Source organism: Phyllobates terribilis, unplaced genomic scaffold, assembly GCF_046119375.1.
Source record: "Phyllobates terribilis strain yellow unplaced genomic scaffold, ASM4611937v1 Scaffold_304__1_contigs__length_2301189, whole genome shotgun sequence".
NCBI lineage: Eukaryota > Metazoa > Chordata > Amphibia > Anura > Dendrobatidae > Phyllobates > Phyllobates terribilis.
This window is the reverse complement of record NW_027363064.1, coordinates 1,184,708-1,200,618: the sequence shown is the minus strand read 5'-3', so window position 1 is coordinate 1,200,618 and position 15,911 is coordinate 1,184,708. Positions and strand designations below refer to the sequence as shown.

The 15,911-nt window shown below is 40.9% G+C and overlaps 1 pseudogene; it reads right to left on the bottom strand.

Moving 5' to 3' along the window:
* Nucleotides 1–8,575: 8,575 nt before the first annotated feature.
* Nucleotides 8,576–15,911, bottom strand: part of LOC141220812 (dynein axonemal heavy chain 12-like) — a 63,362-nt pseudogene continuing 56,026 nt past the window's right edge.

Sequence of the window (15,911 nt, the reverse complement as noted above, 5' to 3'; positions counted from 1 at the left end):
AATTGTGATTCTACAGGATGGATAAGAGCATCTCGTCAAGAGCCAAAAGGGAGAAGGCAGGGAGCAGCTAATTGGTGTATAGAAATGAATGGGCTGGACAGAGATAACGGTATGTTAGGAGTTAACTTTTCTCCTGGAATGTGACTACTGCACACTCTCTACCAAGGTCTACTAGTTGCTGAACTCCATGGAAATGAGCTTTACACTATGTAAGATAAAAGCTCTCATTGCAGGAGAATGACAGCAGATAGAAAAAGCAAGTCAGTGGCAAACTTGCGTATTTTCATGCTGTTTAACGAATTAAAGCAACTTAGTAATTTGAGAATACCTGTTTATTGACAAAGGTGTTATGAGACTTAATGAGGTTGTCTGGTTTAGAAACACTTGCACATACTTGGGGCACTATACAGGTTAATAGTGGGGATTCTCTGTTGTAAACCTGAACCCATTTTATGCAGACTAGAGAGCAGTTACATGGAGTCATTCCCACTTTGAAGGTCCCAGTACTTCATTCATTACATAGTCAGCTTATTGATGTCACTGGATACTGTGCAGTACCTCCTCTTTCCTTTGGTGGCAGTGCAAGAGAATTAAATGCTTGTTGCCAGATTTTTCAACAAATGGCTTATCGCTGAGATTGCCAGCAACAGATCATCCTTTAGTCAGCATATTGGGGCCCTTCTAACAAAAAGACATTAACTAATGCAGACATTCCCTTTAAGTACAAAGCATATGCCAGTATACTATCTGCAAAGTAAAAAATAAATACATTCTTAAGTGCTTAAAAGGAACGTGTCCTCTGTTGTTTAACCCCTATCTGCCCTACATGTATAGTGCATGTTGGGTGCGAGTGTGTGGAGTGGACTCTGCAACTCCACCCGCAATATACCTGCAGATTCCAGCTGTGTTATACTGCCGGTATTTGTCTGTAAAAGCCGCTATTAGAGCAGCTCTGGTTGCTGCTGTTAACCCCTTAGATGCTGCAGTAAATCCCTGACCATGGTAGTTAAGGTGCGATGTCCCAGAGGTTCACCATTTTGGATGCCCATGGGATGTTGCCTTCCACCCCCCTTCACTAAGTGAAAGTGCTGCTTATGGATTTCAGTGGCAACCATGAGCCTGCTGACCGTCCCCATGGCTGCCATGTTGGTACATGAAAAAGTGGGATTGAAACATCGTATATAACCCAAAAAATGTTATTAATGAAAACCTCAGCAATTAACAAGCCCTCATAAAGCTATGTCACACGAAAGGGGAGAAAGAAGGAGAGGAACAAAGAAAAAGCACAAAAACTAAAACTGTCCATGGTGAGAAGGGATTACATTAAATTTACTTTAAATGTCATTTTTTTTAGATTTTCACTCTTTAACATCACAATCAAAAAAGCCAATCCTGAAGTCTTACAATTTTCACACTGGCCACTCGTCCTAAGAATAGACTCATTGTGAAGGAAGGGTGAGGAGGTGAGCTGTGACTATCATTTATTGTGAATGGTGGCTACTTTATCTGCTTTATATAGAGGTGTCATCTTTCATTGTCATTTTCACTGATGATAATAAAACTGCTGAAAAATCTTCTGCATACAACAGGAAATATGAAACTAATTTTGGCCAGGGTGATAATTGCAGGATCTGTGGGTGTGTTTTTTTAGTTTAGATGGTTACTATAGTGAAAAAAAAGTAAAAAAAAAATAATAAATTTCATGTAAAAAGGTAATTTAAACAATTGGTTATTGTTTGATAACACATTCTCTTTAACTGCTCTTCTCTAATAAGATGGCAATATTGCACCGCTGCAAAAATAGGAAGAAGTAGTTTGTCAATTTTAAAGCAGCTTCTTGGAAACTAATGACTTAGTCATTGATATAACATCCTGACAAAATGACTGTTCACTGTCTGTTTCTGAGAAATTAATTCAAAGGTCACAACCGATATGGCTGCACTTCCTATTATCACTTTTGGAAAGACAGACAGTGGATAATGATTATTTCTATTATATATGATCTACGGTATATTCTGATTTGCTAAAAGTGAGATAAGTGACAAGTCTATTGGAAGTAGCAATCCTAAAAGTCAATATCGACCCTTTAACGAGCCTTGTCACATGACTTGGGATAAAAGCCAAACCAGAATCTCAATTTGCAGCCACGGTGTTTCAGGGTATTGCTCCTCGTCAGTACAAAGCATGAGATCCGATTTGACTGTATGAGAGGCTTCTCACTGGGATCTAAAGGGTCATTTTTCTCCTTGTGGAGATTGACATGCCTGGCATGCCAGTGTATATATAGATACTCGGCACTCAAATATTCATAATGATAATGCAATTCTTTATTTCATAAAGAAATCCCAAAATTCAATGTAACGTTTCAGCCTTATGCAAAAGGCCTTTTTCAAACACTGAGACATAAATGAAACAGATAAAGAAATCAATATTACAAAATTAACACCACAATAGAATTTTTTATTTTAATTTTTTTATTATAAGAAAATAACATCCTGTTGTATTGTTGAAATCACTTGAGATTTATTTAAATATAAAGACATTATTATATAATGTCAAATTAATGTGGGAATTCACTTACTTCATTCAAAATAAATTACAATATGACCAATTAAATTTCAATATCTCATATACAGTTGAAACCAGAAGTTTCCATACACTATATAAAAAGACATACAGTATCTGCATGTTTCTCTCAATATCTGACATGAAATCAGAATAAACCTTTCCTGTTTTAGGTCAATTAGGATTACCATCATTTGTAATATTTGCCAAATGCCAGAATAATGAGAGAGCGAGAATGCAGTAAGTAATAAAAATGCTTAAAATAAAGTCAAAACTTTCCATCCATTTCATTAGTATTTGGTACCATTGTCCTTAAAGTGAATGACTTGGGTCAAACATTTGGGATTTCCTCCCACAAGCTTCTCACAATATAAGGCTATGTGCCCACGTTGCGGAAATGAAGCAGAAAATTTCTGCTTCATTTCCGCATGTCCTCTCCCGGAAAAACGCATGCGGAATTCCACGCTCGTTTATCCTGCGTTTATCGCGCGTTTTCCACATGCGGAATTCCACGCGCGTTTATCCTGCGTTTATCGCGCGTTTTCCACATGCGGAATTGCCTTGCATTTTTTATTGCAATGCAAAGGCAATTCCGCTTGCGGAAACGCAAAATTAATTGACATGCTGTGGATTATTGCGCGCATCAAAAACGCTGCGGAAAAATCCACAGCATGGGCATAGAACTTGCGGATTCCCCTTGGGGACCATGGGGGGCAGATTACCTAGCGTTTCACAAGCGTTTACCCTGAGGAAAGTCCGCAGCATATACGCTTGTAAAACGCTACGTGGGCACATACTCTTAGGTCGGAATTTGGGCCCATTTCTCCTGACACAACTGCTGTAACTGATCCAGGTTTGTAGGTCGTCTTGCTCGCAGCCTTTTCAGCTTTGCCCATACATTTTCAATAGGACTAAGATCAGGGCTTTGTGATGGCCGCTCCAAAACATTGACTTTGTTATCCTTAACCCCTTATTGACCAATAGACGTCTTTTTACTGATCTGCAATATAAGAGACTAGCGTTCCCCGACAGGTGACTATCCTGTAGCTGTCACCTGTACATTATAGCTGACAACTTGCTGCATCAGCCATGATCAGTGTTGGCACAGACCATGGACGTTTAACCCCTTTGATTCTGTTGTCAATAGTGATTATAGAATCTAAATACTTAACACAGTGTGGGGGCTTCCTTTTAACTTTATCGGCACCTTGATATCTTGATTGTGTGGTCCTGATGTTTGCCTTGGCAGTTCATGGCCAAATAACTACCTTTAAAGTATGCCGGCTATAATTGCCTGTTCAGAAGTTATCAAAATCTAGATGGTAACAATAAACTTTTTCATTCTTGTCATTCCACTTTCCATTACTTCCTGAAAAGAACCAGAAGGGTTAATGAACTATATGAAAGCAATTTTAAATACGTTGAGGGGTGCAGTGTTTAAAATGGTAACACTCTTGGGTGGTTTCCAACATATAAGACTCGCAGGCTAAGTGCCCACGAAGCAAAAATGCTCCGGATTTTTTCTGTATCTCCCTGGCAGGAAAAATGCATGCGGATTTTACATGCGTTTTTCCTGCCAGGTAGAAGCGTTTGTCAAGTGTTTTTGCATGCATTTTTGCATGCGGGTTGTCAAGCGCTTTTCCAAGCGATTTTAGCATCACTTGGAAAAGTGCTTGACAACTTGGTCACACTATATAAATCCATGCAACCGGCATGGATTTATATAGTGTGACCAAGTTAATAGTTAAAAAAAGAATAAAAATGGTAAAAAAAAAAAACATTCTACTCGCCGTCCGATGGCCCCCGGTCTCCTTCTCCGGTGCGTCCGGTGTCTTGGGTGGCTCGCGATGGTGTAAAAGGACTTTCCATGACGTCATTTAGTCTTGTGACAGGTCAAGCGACCGCCGACATCAGCGGTCACGTGACCTGTCACATGACTAAACAACGTCATGGAAGGTCCTTTTACACCACCACGAGCCACCGAAGACACCGGACGCACCATACAGGAGACCGGGGGCCATGAGAAGGTAAGTATAATGTTATTTTTTATTTTATTCTTTTTTAACTACAGGTACTATGGTACCCGGGTCTGGAGGAGAGTCTCCTCTTCTCCAGACCCGGGTACCATCCACACATTGAATCACTTAATATCCACATGTGTCCATGTAGTCATTAAGATATTATGCAATTCAATGGAAGTCAATGGCGGCAATTACGCCGCGTTTCCGCAAAATTAATGGATATGTTTCAGATTTTTCTGCAATGATAATCCGCAGCGTAAATTTCCGCAGCATGTGCGCAGTGTTGCACAGCTTCTGGATACCCACAGTTGCAGTATAAAACTTCACAGAGCAGATTACAGGGGATAACAAGCTTTTACTTCTCAGAACATGAGGTAAAAGGAAAAAACGCACAGTCACACAGTACTGCACCAGGAAGTAAGAACAAAATAGAAAATACAAGAGAGACTTTTTTTCATTTACAATACAGTAAACAAGGAAACTTTACACAACATCGCCATCTACTGTCAGATCAGCATAAAGTCCTCCTTCACACAAACAAAGAAGTCCACAACTGTTGCATATACCAACACACAGCACATGCGGGTTATCATTGAGGACCATGGGGCACGCATTACCAAGCGTTTAAGCGTTTTCGCTCCTAAAATTCCGCAGCAAAAACGCTTGAAAAACGCACAGTGGGCACGCAGCCTCAAAGTCACTTCAAAACTGAACAGGTCCCTATAAAAATAAGTTTTGTAAATTTCCTTGAAAAAAATGAAAAATAACTGCTACATTTTTAAATCTTCTAAAATGCTAATAAAATAAAACAACATTTTACAAATGGTGCTGATGTAAAGCAGACATGAGGGAAATGTTATTTATTACTGTTTTTGTGTGGTTTGACTATTGGGATTAAAGGCATAATCAATCATAGTTTGAAAAGTGCAATTTTTAAGACATTTTTGCCAAGTTTCTGATATTTTTATAAATAAACGCAAACCATATCAGCCTAAATTTACCATTATTATAAAGTATCATGTGTCACAAAAAACAGTCTCAAAAGCTATGGGATATGTTATTCCAGAGTTATTACTACATAAAGTGACACTGGTCAGATTTAAAAAAAAATTGGTTTGGTCACGAAGGGGTTAAGCCACTTTGTTACCATTTTGGCAGTATGCTTCGGGTCATTGTCCATTTGGAGGACCTATTTCTGCTCAAGCTTTAACTTCCTGGCTGATGTCTTGAGATGTTGCTTCAGTATTGCCACATAATCTTCTTTTCTCATGAAGCCATCTACGTATTTTGTGATGTGCACCAAGTCCCTCTTGCAGCAAAGCAACCCCACAACATGATGATGCCACCCCCGTGTTTCCCAGTTGGGATGGTGTTCTTAGGCTTCTAAGCTTCTCCCTTTTTCCTCCAAACTTAACGATGGTCATTATGCACAAAAAGTTCAATTCTAGTTTCATCAGACCACAGGACATGTCTCCAAAAATTAAGGTCTTTGTTCCTGTGTGCATTTGCAAACATTAATCTGGATTTTTTATGTTTCTTTTGGAGTAATGGCTTCTTCCTGGCAGAGTGGTCTTTCATCCCATGTTGATACAGTACTCGTTTCACTGTGAATTGTCACGCTGACAATCTTACTAGCTTCTGCCATCCTCTTCACAAGGTCCTTTGCTTTTGTCCTGGGGTTGATATGCACATGTCGGACCAAAGCACGTTCATCTCTGGGACAAAGAACCCGTCTCCTTCCTGAGCGGTATGATGGCTGGATATTCCAATCTTGTTTGTACTTGCATATAATTGTTTGTACAGATGAACGAGGCACCTTCAGATATCTTGAAATTGTACCCAAGGATGAGCCAGACTTGTGCAAGTCCACAATTCTCTTCCTGATATCTTGGCTGATTTATTTACACTTTCCCATGATGCTACACAAAGAAGCAGTGTGTTTCAGGTGTGCATTAAAATACATCCACAGGTGTGTCTCTAATTAACTCAGATGTTGCCAAAAAACCTATTAGAAGCTTCCAAACACATGACATCATCATATGGGCAGTCGAGAATTGTTTAACCACTTCGCGCCAGAGCCTGTTTTTGCCTTCATGACCGGGCCAATTTTTTCAATTCTGACCACTGTCACTTTATGAAGTAATTACTCTGGAACGCTTCAACGGATTCCCCCGATTCTGAGAATGTCTTTTCGTGACATATTGTACTTCATGATAGTGGTAAAATTTCTTCGATATCACTTGCGTTTATTTGTGAAAAAATCGGAAATTTGGCGAAAATTTTGCAATTTTCAAACTTTGAATTTTCATGCTCTTAAATCAGAGAGATATGTCACACAAAATAGTTAATAAATAACATTTCCCACATGTCTACTTTACATCAGCACAATTTTGGAACCAAAATTTTTTTTTGTTAGGGAGCTATAAGGGTTAAAAGTTGACCAGCGATTTCTCATTTTTCCAACAAAATTTACAAAAACATTTTTTTAGGGACCACATCATATTTGAGGGCTCTTTATGACAGAAAATACCCAAAAGTGACACCATTCTAAAAACTGCACCCCTCAAGGTGCTCAAAACCACATTCAAGAACTTTATTAACCCTTCAGGTGCTTCACAGGAATTTTTGGAATGTGGAAGAAAAAAATTAACATTTAACTTTTTTCACAAAAATATTACTTTAGACCCAATTTTTTTTATTTTTGCAGGGGTAACAGGAAAAAATGAACCCCAAAATTTTTTGTGCAATTTCTCTTGAGCGCGCTGATACCCCATATGTGAGGGAAAACCACTGTTTGGGTGCACTGCAGGGTTCGGAAGGGAAGGAGCGCCATTAGACTTTTTGAATGTAAAATTTGCTTGAATAATTAGCGGACGCCATGTTGCATTTGGGGAGCCCCTGATGTGCCTAAACAGTGGAAACCCCCCACAAGTGACACCATTTTGGAAACTAGACCCCTTAGGGAACTTATCTAGATGCATAGTGAGCACATTGGGAGACATAATAAACAAATCAGTAGCAGGTGAAGAATTGGTTTTATTTATTTTTTACGCAGATCCTCGTGCGGTATAAGTGATGAGATTACTTTATTCTTCGGGTCGGTGCGATTACAGAGATACCAGATTTATATCGGGTTTTTATGACTGACAGCTGTAACACACTAAAAGACTCTTTTTTTTCTAAAATCTAGTTTTTGCGTCGCCATATTTTGAGAGCTATAATTTTCCATATTTCGGCCGACAAAGTCATGTGTCATGCTCCGTTTTTTATTTATTTTTATTACGGTGTGCACAGAAGGAGTTAATTAGTGTGACAGTTTAATAGCTCGGGTTGTTTCGGATGCGGCGATACCAAATGTGTACTTTTTTTGTTTTTGCATAAATATACGGATTTATCGGTTTAATATTTTATTTATTTATTTTGTGATTTTTTTTTAGTAGTTTGAAAACATTTTTTTTACATTTTTACTTAGTACCTGTATGGGACATTAATTTTTATTTTTCTGATCACTGATCTCATGTAATGTAATAGACATATATTACATTACATGAGATCTTTGCTGACTGTTTCACAGTCAGAGTCTCCTGCCAGGCTTCAGCTGCAGGCTGAGCCTGGCAGGACACCATATATGGCAGATCTGGAGGCGGTCATGTGACCTCCAGCTGCCATAGCAACGTCAGGTCCTGGAAGGTATCAGGGGTCGTCGGAGAGGTAAGTAGAAGACCCCCTCTCCTCCTGCTGTCTTCTATATGCCGCGATCACTATAGATCGCGGCATATAGAAGACAGCAAAGGGTTAACATCACTGGGACCTGATCCAATCAGGTCCTGATGATGTTCCCTGTCAGAGCTATCGCTCTGCACCGCACCCGTAGCGCTTGCAGGACCACCCACTGTTTTTAAGCGTCCGCGCTGCACAGAGCCCAGGCAGCGCCGACGTTTATGTACAGTGGGCGGTCGGGAAGCGGTTAAATAAAAAAAAAAAAGTTTTCACAAAGTAAAATAGAGAGTTACCTTTTTATTATCATCTAGGACTGTGTTCATACTTTCTATCCCTAGCGTATCAATAGGTCCATCAAAGATCACCCATTTTCTTTCCGGGGTCTCAGATAATGCAAACTCCTGGAAAGTATTAGCGACTATCCCATCGGTCCACTGCAAATGAAGAGAGGCATCAATAAAATTGCTCTTCCCATAAAATCCAATACAATCCCACAATTGAAAGGATTATTAAAGGGAATACCTGGGATTATGATATTGATGATACACATGTATTGACTACACGTGGCCCCTATTGAAGTGAACGTGCCGGCACCGGGAGAGACTGCAAGTAAGTGATTTGCATATATGCGGTCACATGCCAACTAGAAGTGCGTGACCTCACTCAAAGCAAGTGTATTGAGTGAGGCCAGACACAGTCTAGTCAGAGTGTGTCTGGAAGTATGCAAATTTATGCTAATTTCTGGCATAAATAATACAATTTGTTGCTTCCATGTCTGATGAGGAAAATAAAATTTTTGTGCAAACAGGGAGTAAGTCATAATAAAATGATTGCCCGGCAATGTATGGCTGGGGTCTATGTCTCTGAAGGAACCCCTTCTACCATGTCCATAAGCCATAAAAGGGGAGATTTTCCCATTTTCAGCAAAGATATTAGTATTATAAACAATAATTCCAATCATAGACGAACCTCATGTGACACTGGATCAAACTGCCCGAACAGCTGCCCCATGGTGATGGCTTTAGGGTTCACTGTCCGGTAAATCACTTTTTCTTCTTCGCACCCTCGCTCACTCATAAGAGACAGCGTATCAGCGAGGACGTGGAGGACCTTCGTTTTTCCAGAGAACGGCTCTCCAACCAACATAAAACTGTACGGGATAAACAAAATGCAGCATGGTCCATTGTATAAAATGGAAACAGCGAAGAATAAATCCCCCGTCCCATGGACTTCTGTAGTTCCAGCTTACCCGTGTCTGACAATCATCATCTCATACGTCTGGATCATGTTCTCCAGGAAGACCTTCTCGGGCTGGATGTTGTGTCCAGCACAGCTCTCCTGTGCGCATTCCAGTAAATCCTGAGCAAAAGGAAGGTAAAATATTTCATCAGTCTGTTTACAGTGGATCCAATTAGAGGTGGGAGAATACATTTTCAGGACCCAGATCAGTATTCTGTGGCCGCTGGACGGGACCCCTGATAGCCGCCTCCTAGCTGCCGGCATCCCCGGCTCCTCTTCTGATTATATGGCCTGGTGTACATCATACTGCAACCATAACGTCATGCCAGGCCGGCTAATCTGAAGAAGAGCCAGGGGGCAGAAAGAAATAAGGTGGCTCTCAGGGGTCTCATTCAGTGCCCACCACTGACCTGATGTCCCGCACAGTGTAGGAAAGACAAAGTGCGACACAAAGGGATGAGGGGAAGGGAGCCCAGACACTAGGGAAAGGGGGAAATGGAGACCTCCTAGGCTGATCTGCAATCACCCTGTCTCCCCTACCGACTCTATATTGGTTCCTCACCAATTGCCGCACAGGAACCTATCCCTGTATTTCCTTAGCACTTGGCCCTGGATAGGGAAGGGGGGGTGAGCACTAGTCGATCCCCACTGACAACTAAAGACAGCAAGGGGAGACAGACACAGGGGAAGTAGCTTAGCTTGAGTCGACTTCAGAGAGATGGCACACACATCCTCTTAGCACCAGAGAGGAAGTAAGAACTGCACTTGCTCCAAGCCTTCACAAGGGGTCATGTGAATATCACTGGCACCTCTGTGTAGCAACCAGGAAGTATTTAAACACCCAGGCCTGATTGTCAGTTAGAACAGGAGGGAGGTAGCCGCTGGGTCCTACAGTGAGACCGCTAAGAAGATGTCTGTAATGCCAAACGAAGGGATCTCCTGCAACCAACTGCAGGGCGACTGTCTGTCACATCTGACACACCCATGACACCTGGCCATTGGATTAGTCTCCTGCGAATCGATTCATTCATCTAAAAAAAAATTCTCCATAACCTACAACTAAACTAGCGATAAATCACTCACAGATGTTTTAACCATTTTTTTTTCTACATCAGATCATCCTGCATTGGAGGTATAAGTGAGCCCCCTTACCTCTGGTGCCCCTGTGCAGCTGCCCAGGTTGCACTAATGGGACCGGACGATGAGTGACAAGGTCATGTAACCCAATTCCAAAGCAGTGGATCAGGATCGGGTGAATTCAATGGGATTGGTCTACCATCTACTGTGTATGGGGGCCTCATGACAGATTATGTTGGGGGACATAAAAATCGGGCGGTTGGAATTTAATCACCCGATCCTTACTTTCTGACCCTGAAATTAGCAGCTGCCATAAGATTCTGGCAGCGACTCGGTCATAGAGAAAACAGGAGCGAGCATTCCTGAATATGGGGGAGCCGGGAAAGATAACGGTCATCGAAATGATAGCTGGCCAGCTATATAGGACCTATCACTTGCCATTATTATGCAATTTTATTACCTGGTGTAAATGCCGCTGTTCTCCTGAATCCGGTGTTGTTTTCTTTTGCTCCTGCACCTCTCCATTCCTGAGATATAGCCTCTTTATAGAAATCTAGTTCATAATTTTTAATAGCCAAGTGGGTGTGGTCATCAAGTCCTCTCTGTGGGAGTCTTCAGGAAGGCCTTGCCCAGTTGGCTTAAAGGGCTAGAGGAGAGCAACAGATGTCAGGAACGGAGAGGAGCAGGAGGAAAAGAAAAACAATGCCGGAGTCAGGAGAACAGCGGCATTTACATATTTATGGCGAGGGACAAGTCCTCTTTAAGTCTTGGAAAACCCCTTTAAGACACTATTATATTTTAATACCTTATAGTCGGCTTTCGGAAGTTGAATGCCAGGGAACAGGTCGCTGGTAATCCCATTGAACAGAGGAATATCAGGAGACAAAGATTTGGGTTCGTTTACATCCTTAATTGACCGCAAGAGCTAAATAGAATGAAAAAGGATTAAATGATAAAATAATTCATATACAATATGACATGAAACAATATTAAAAGTGAAGAACCCCATTACAAAGGAGCCGTCAGTTCTTGTGGTATGTCTGTATTAGTAAAGAATAGTATTCTCCAAAAAATAAGGATGAAACCTCTTTTCCTAAAACTCTACATTGTATCGTCCCTCTGTTATACCTCCTGGAAATGTATGTGTAAATGATATATAATGTATATATAATCTATATAGGGGACAACCCTATACAATCTGACTGTGCCCAAACAGTGGTGACATTGTCAGACTGTGTAGGGGACTCGTTATTGACAGATTTCAATTAATTCCTACATTTCCAGGAATGATAAAAGAGGAATGGAACGCTGCTGAGTTGCACTAAAATATGCTGCAGAATTGTTTTTCCATAGGGAATACATGTGACCTCTGTGTTGCACTGTTAATTGCCGGCTGCAGAATGAGTTAAGTGAGATACTGTCAGTGAACTCGTTTTTGCTGGCTGACGGGGAGTTTGTAAATGTTTTATCTGTCTTTTTCTGAGCTCATCTCAGTTTATTTATGACCACAGACCTTATCAAAATTGAATGTGCAGGGAATCAAAAAGCCGGTGAAAGCCAAGCGATGCAACGTTTTTAATAAAACCCAATTGTTAAAATGATTTTTAGCCTAAAATACATGCGATTAAGTTAAAAATCAAAACTGTCCCATAAGATGAACAAGCTACGTGTTTAACAACTATAGTTTTGACATTTTTGCACAGATGAGATCTAACAAGCCAGGAACAGTAATGTGCAGAAATTATTTGCAAGTCTCTGTCTGCTACTATAAAATCATACATCTTTAATTTTTGTGATCCAAATGCTTCTCGGTAAGATGGTAATGCTATCCTATACGAGATGTAAAGCGACCAACAGTTCAGAACTTACAAGAATCTCTTCATTTTCATGAGGGAATTTCAGCTTCAGATTGCCAGCAGCGGTCAGCACAGCCTTTACTGCACGCATCCCATAATCATAATGGAACTGGGACGAGAGCAGCTCCGAGCACAGCCGGTAAGTCATTACCATCTTCACCGAGAGAGGTTTAGCGTGCAGAAAACCGTAAGAATAAAGGCAGATCTCCGCAATCAGAGCATAGTTGGGGACCATCATTGCTACAGTCCGGAAAAGAACCTGAAATGCGCAAACCAGATGGGTCAGTCAACAAATGAAACTAAATTACTGTAAACTAGGCATAGAGCCGGGGAACCCATTATATCCATTTACACTATCCTCCACCCCAGACCTAAAAGTGATGTGTCTATTCCACATCAGAAGAAATCAGTCAAAGTGTAGTTAAAGGGGTATTCCCATGTCCAAGATCCTGTCCCAATATGTAATAGGTATAATAATAATAATGTTTGCAAATATCTCCAATTAGAAATGTAGTATAGTTATTCTGATTAGCTATGTTTCTTACCCCATGTCCAGGACATTGCAGTAGCTTAGGTATCCATGGTTACGACCACTCATAGTAACAGTTAGTTACTTGCTAGTGGTTGTAACCATGGATACCTAAACTACTGCTATGCCCTGCACATGGGTTAAGCGACATAGCTAATCAGAAGAACTATACTATATTTCCAATTGGAGGTATTTGCTATTAATATTATTATTACACCTATTACATATTGGGATAGAATCTTGGAGATGGGAATACTCCTTTAACACTTTCCAAATCTCTCTCCACACCTCTACTGTGTCCATTTTGGAAAATAGGAGAATGGGACATCAATATTAAGGAGCTTGCAGAAATGAGGGCATCAGGTGTTGTGATTATACATAGGAAATGTACAATCTCATATAGATTTCGGGGAGAATAATCCCTTTTATGAAATCTTATGTTTCTTCTGTAAACCTAGTATTTACTTGAAAGTTTGTGAACCCCTCAAAAATTTCTATATTACTGCATAAATTTGACTTCAAGCTACATCAGTCTGTGAGGTCACAAAGGAACTCAAGGTAACCTCTAAGCAACTAAAGGCCTCTCCTCAGATTAGCTAATGTAATTGTTCATGAGTCCACCATCAGAAGGACAATGAACAACAATGGCGAGCATGGCAGGATTGCAAGGAGAAAGGCAATGCGATTTAAAATGCCACTGCTAAAACTCACCTGGGCACATCAATAGGTAACTGGAATAATGCTTTGTGGAAGGATGAGGCCAAGATAGAGATTTTAAGTGAGAAGCTATATGTTTGCAGAAAGAAAATACTGCATTACAGCATAAGAACCTCCTATCATCTATGAAACACAAAGATGGTAATCGTAACATGCTTTGGGCCTGTTTTGCTGCACTTGGCCAAGGACGGCTGCCATCATTGATGGAACAATGAATTCTAAAATCTATCAGCAAATGCTAAAGGAAAATATCAGGATATCAGTTCATGTACTGAATCTCAAGAAAACGTGGGTCATGCAGCAAGACAATGGCCCAAAGACACAAGTCGTTCTACAAAAGAATGGTTGAATAAACAAAGTTTTGGAATGGCCGAGTCATAGTCCTGAGCTGAATCCTATAGAAATGTTGTGGAAGGGCCCGATGCAAGGCACTGGGACTCTTTACCAGCTCAGAACGTCCCACGTAGCCAGGATTCATGGTAATGGCTACGAAGCAATTTGGGTTAAGCTTCAGTTCTGTTCCTTCGAAGATGAACATGTCCATCTTCATCTGGATGGCTCTCTGGATGCGGAGAATCTGTTGGGCCACCACGGACAACACCTCCAGCTCAATACGGTTAAACTCATCAAAACACGCCCATGCTCCCGATGAGGCCAGCCCTTGGAAAAACAAAAAAAAAGTATATACAGTACAGACCAAAAGTTTGGACACACCTCATTTAAAGATTTTCTGTATTTTCATGACTATGAAAATTGTACATTCACACTGAAGCCATCAAACTATGAATTAACACATGTGGAATTATATACTTAACAAAAAAGTGTGAAGCAACTGAAAATATGTCTTATATTCTAGGTTCTTCAAAGTAGCCACCTTTTGCTTTGATGACTGCTTTGCACACTCTTGGCATTCTCTTGATGAGCTTCAAGAGGTAGTCACCGGAAATGGTCTTCCAACAATCTTGAAGGAGTTCCCAGAGATGCTTAGCACTTGTTGGCCCTTTTGCCTTCACTCTGCGGTCCAGCTCACCCCAAACTATCTCGATTTGGTTCAGGTCTGTTGACTGTGGAGGCCAGGTCATCTGGCGTAGCACCCCATCACACTCCCTCTTGGTCAAATAGCCCTTACACAGCACGGAGGTGTGTTTGGGGTCATTGTCCTTTTGAAAAATAAATGATGGTCCAACTAAACGCAAACCGGATGGAATAGCATGCCGCTGCAAGATGCTGTGGTAGCCATGCTGGTTCAGTATGCCTTCAATTTTGAATAAATCCCCAACAGTGTCACCAGCAAAGCACCCCCACACCATCACACCTCCTCCTCCATGCTTCACGGTGGGAACCAGGCATGTAGAGTCCATCCGATCACCTTTTCTGCGTCGCACAAAGACACGGTGGTTGGAACCAAAGATCTCAAATTTGGACTCATCAGACCAAAGCACAGATTTCCACTGGTCTAATGTCCATTCCTTGTGTTCTTTAGCCCAAACAAGTCTCTTCTGCTTGTTGCCTGTCCTTAGCAGTGGTTTCCTAGCAGCTATTTTACCATGAAGGCCTGCTGCACAAAGGCTCCTCTTAACAGTTGTTGTAGAGATGTGTCTGCTGCTAGAACTCTGTGTGGCATTGACCTGGTCTCTAATCTGAGCTGCTGTTAACCTGCGACTTTTAAGAACCAAGAATATAAGACATATTTTCTGTTGTTTCACACTTTTTTGTTAAGTATATAATTCCACATGTGTTAATTCATAGTTTTGATGCCTTCAGTGCGAATGTACAATTTTCATAGTCATGAAAATACAGAAAAAAATTTAAATGAGAAGGTGTGTCCAAACTTTTGGTCTGTACTGTATAATCAAAAGATGTCAGCAGAATATCGGTTGGAGTCAGTTTATTATCTGCAATGGAGCAGCTTAACATTGTATGTACCTTTGACATTGCTATGTAGTCCAAACCATCAGAGCAGTTAAAGACCACACACTGCACGGCCAGCGCCTTGGCCAAATCTTTGGTGGTCTCAGTTTTTCCTGTGCCGGCCGGACCTTCTGGAGCTCCACCAAGATTTAGATAAAAAGCACCGATCTACCAATGAAACATGGAAGAACTGGTATGAAATATCAATAAACTTTCTAATAAGTTTCATGCATCATGCAAAAGTCAAAAAGATTTCTGAGCATAACCCATCACATC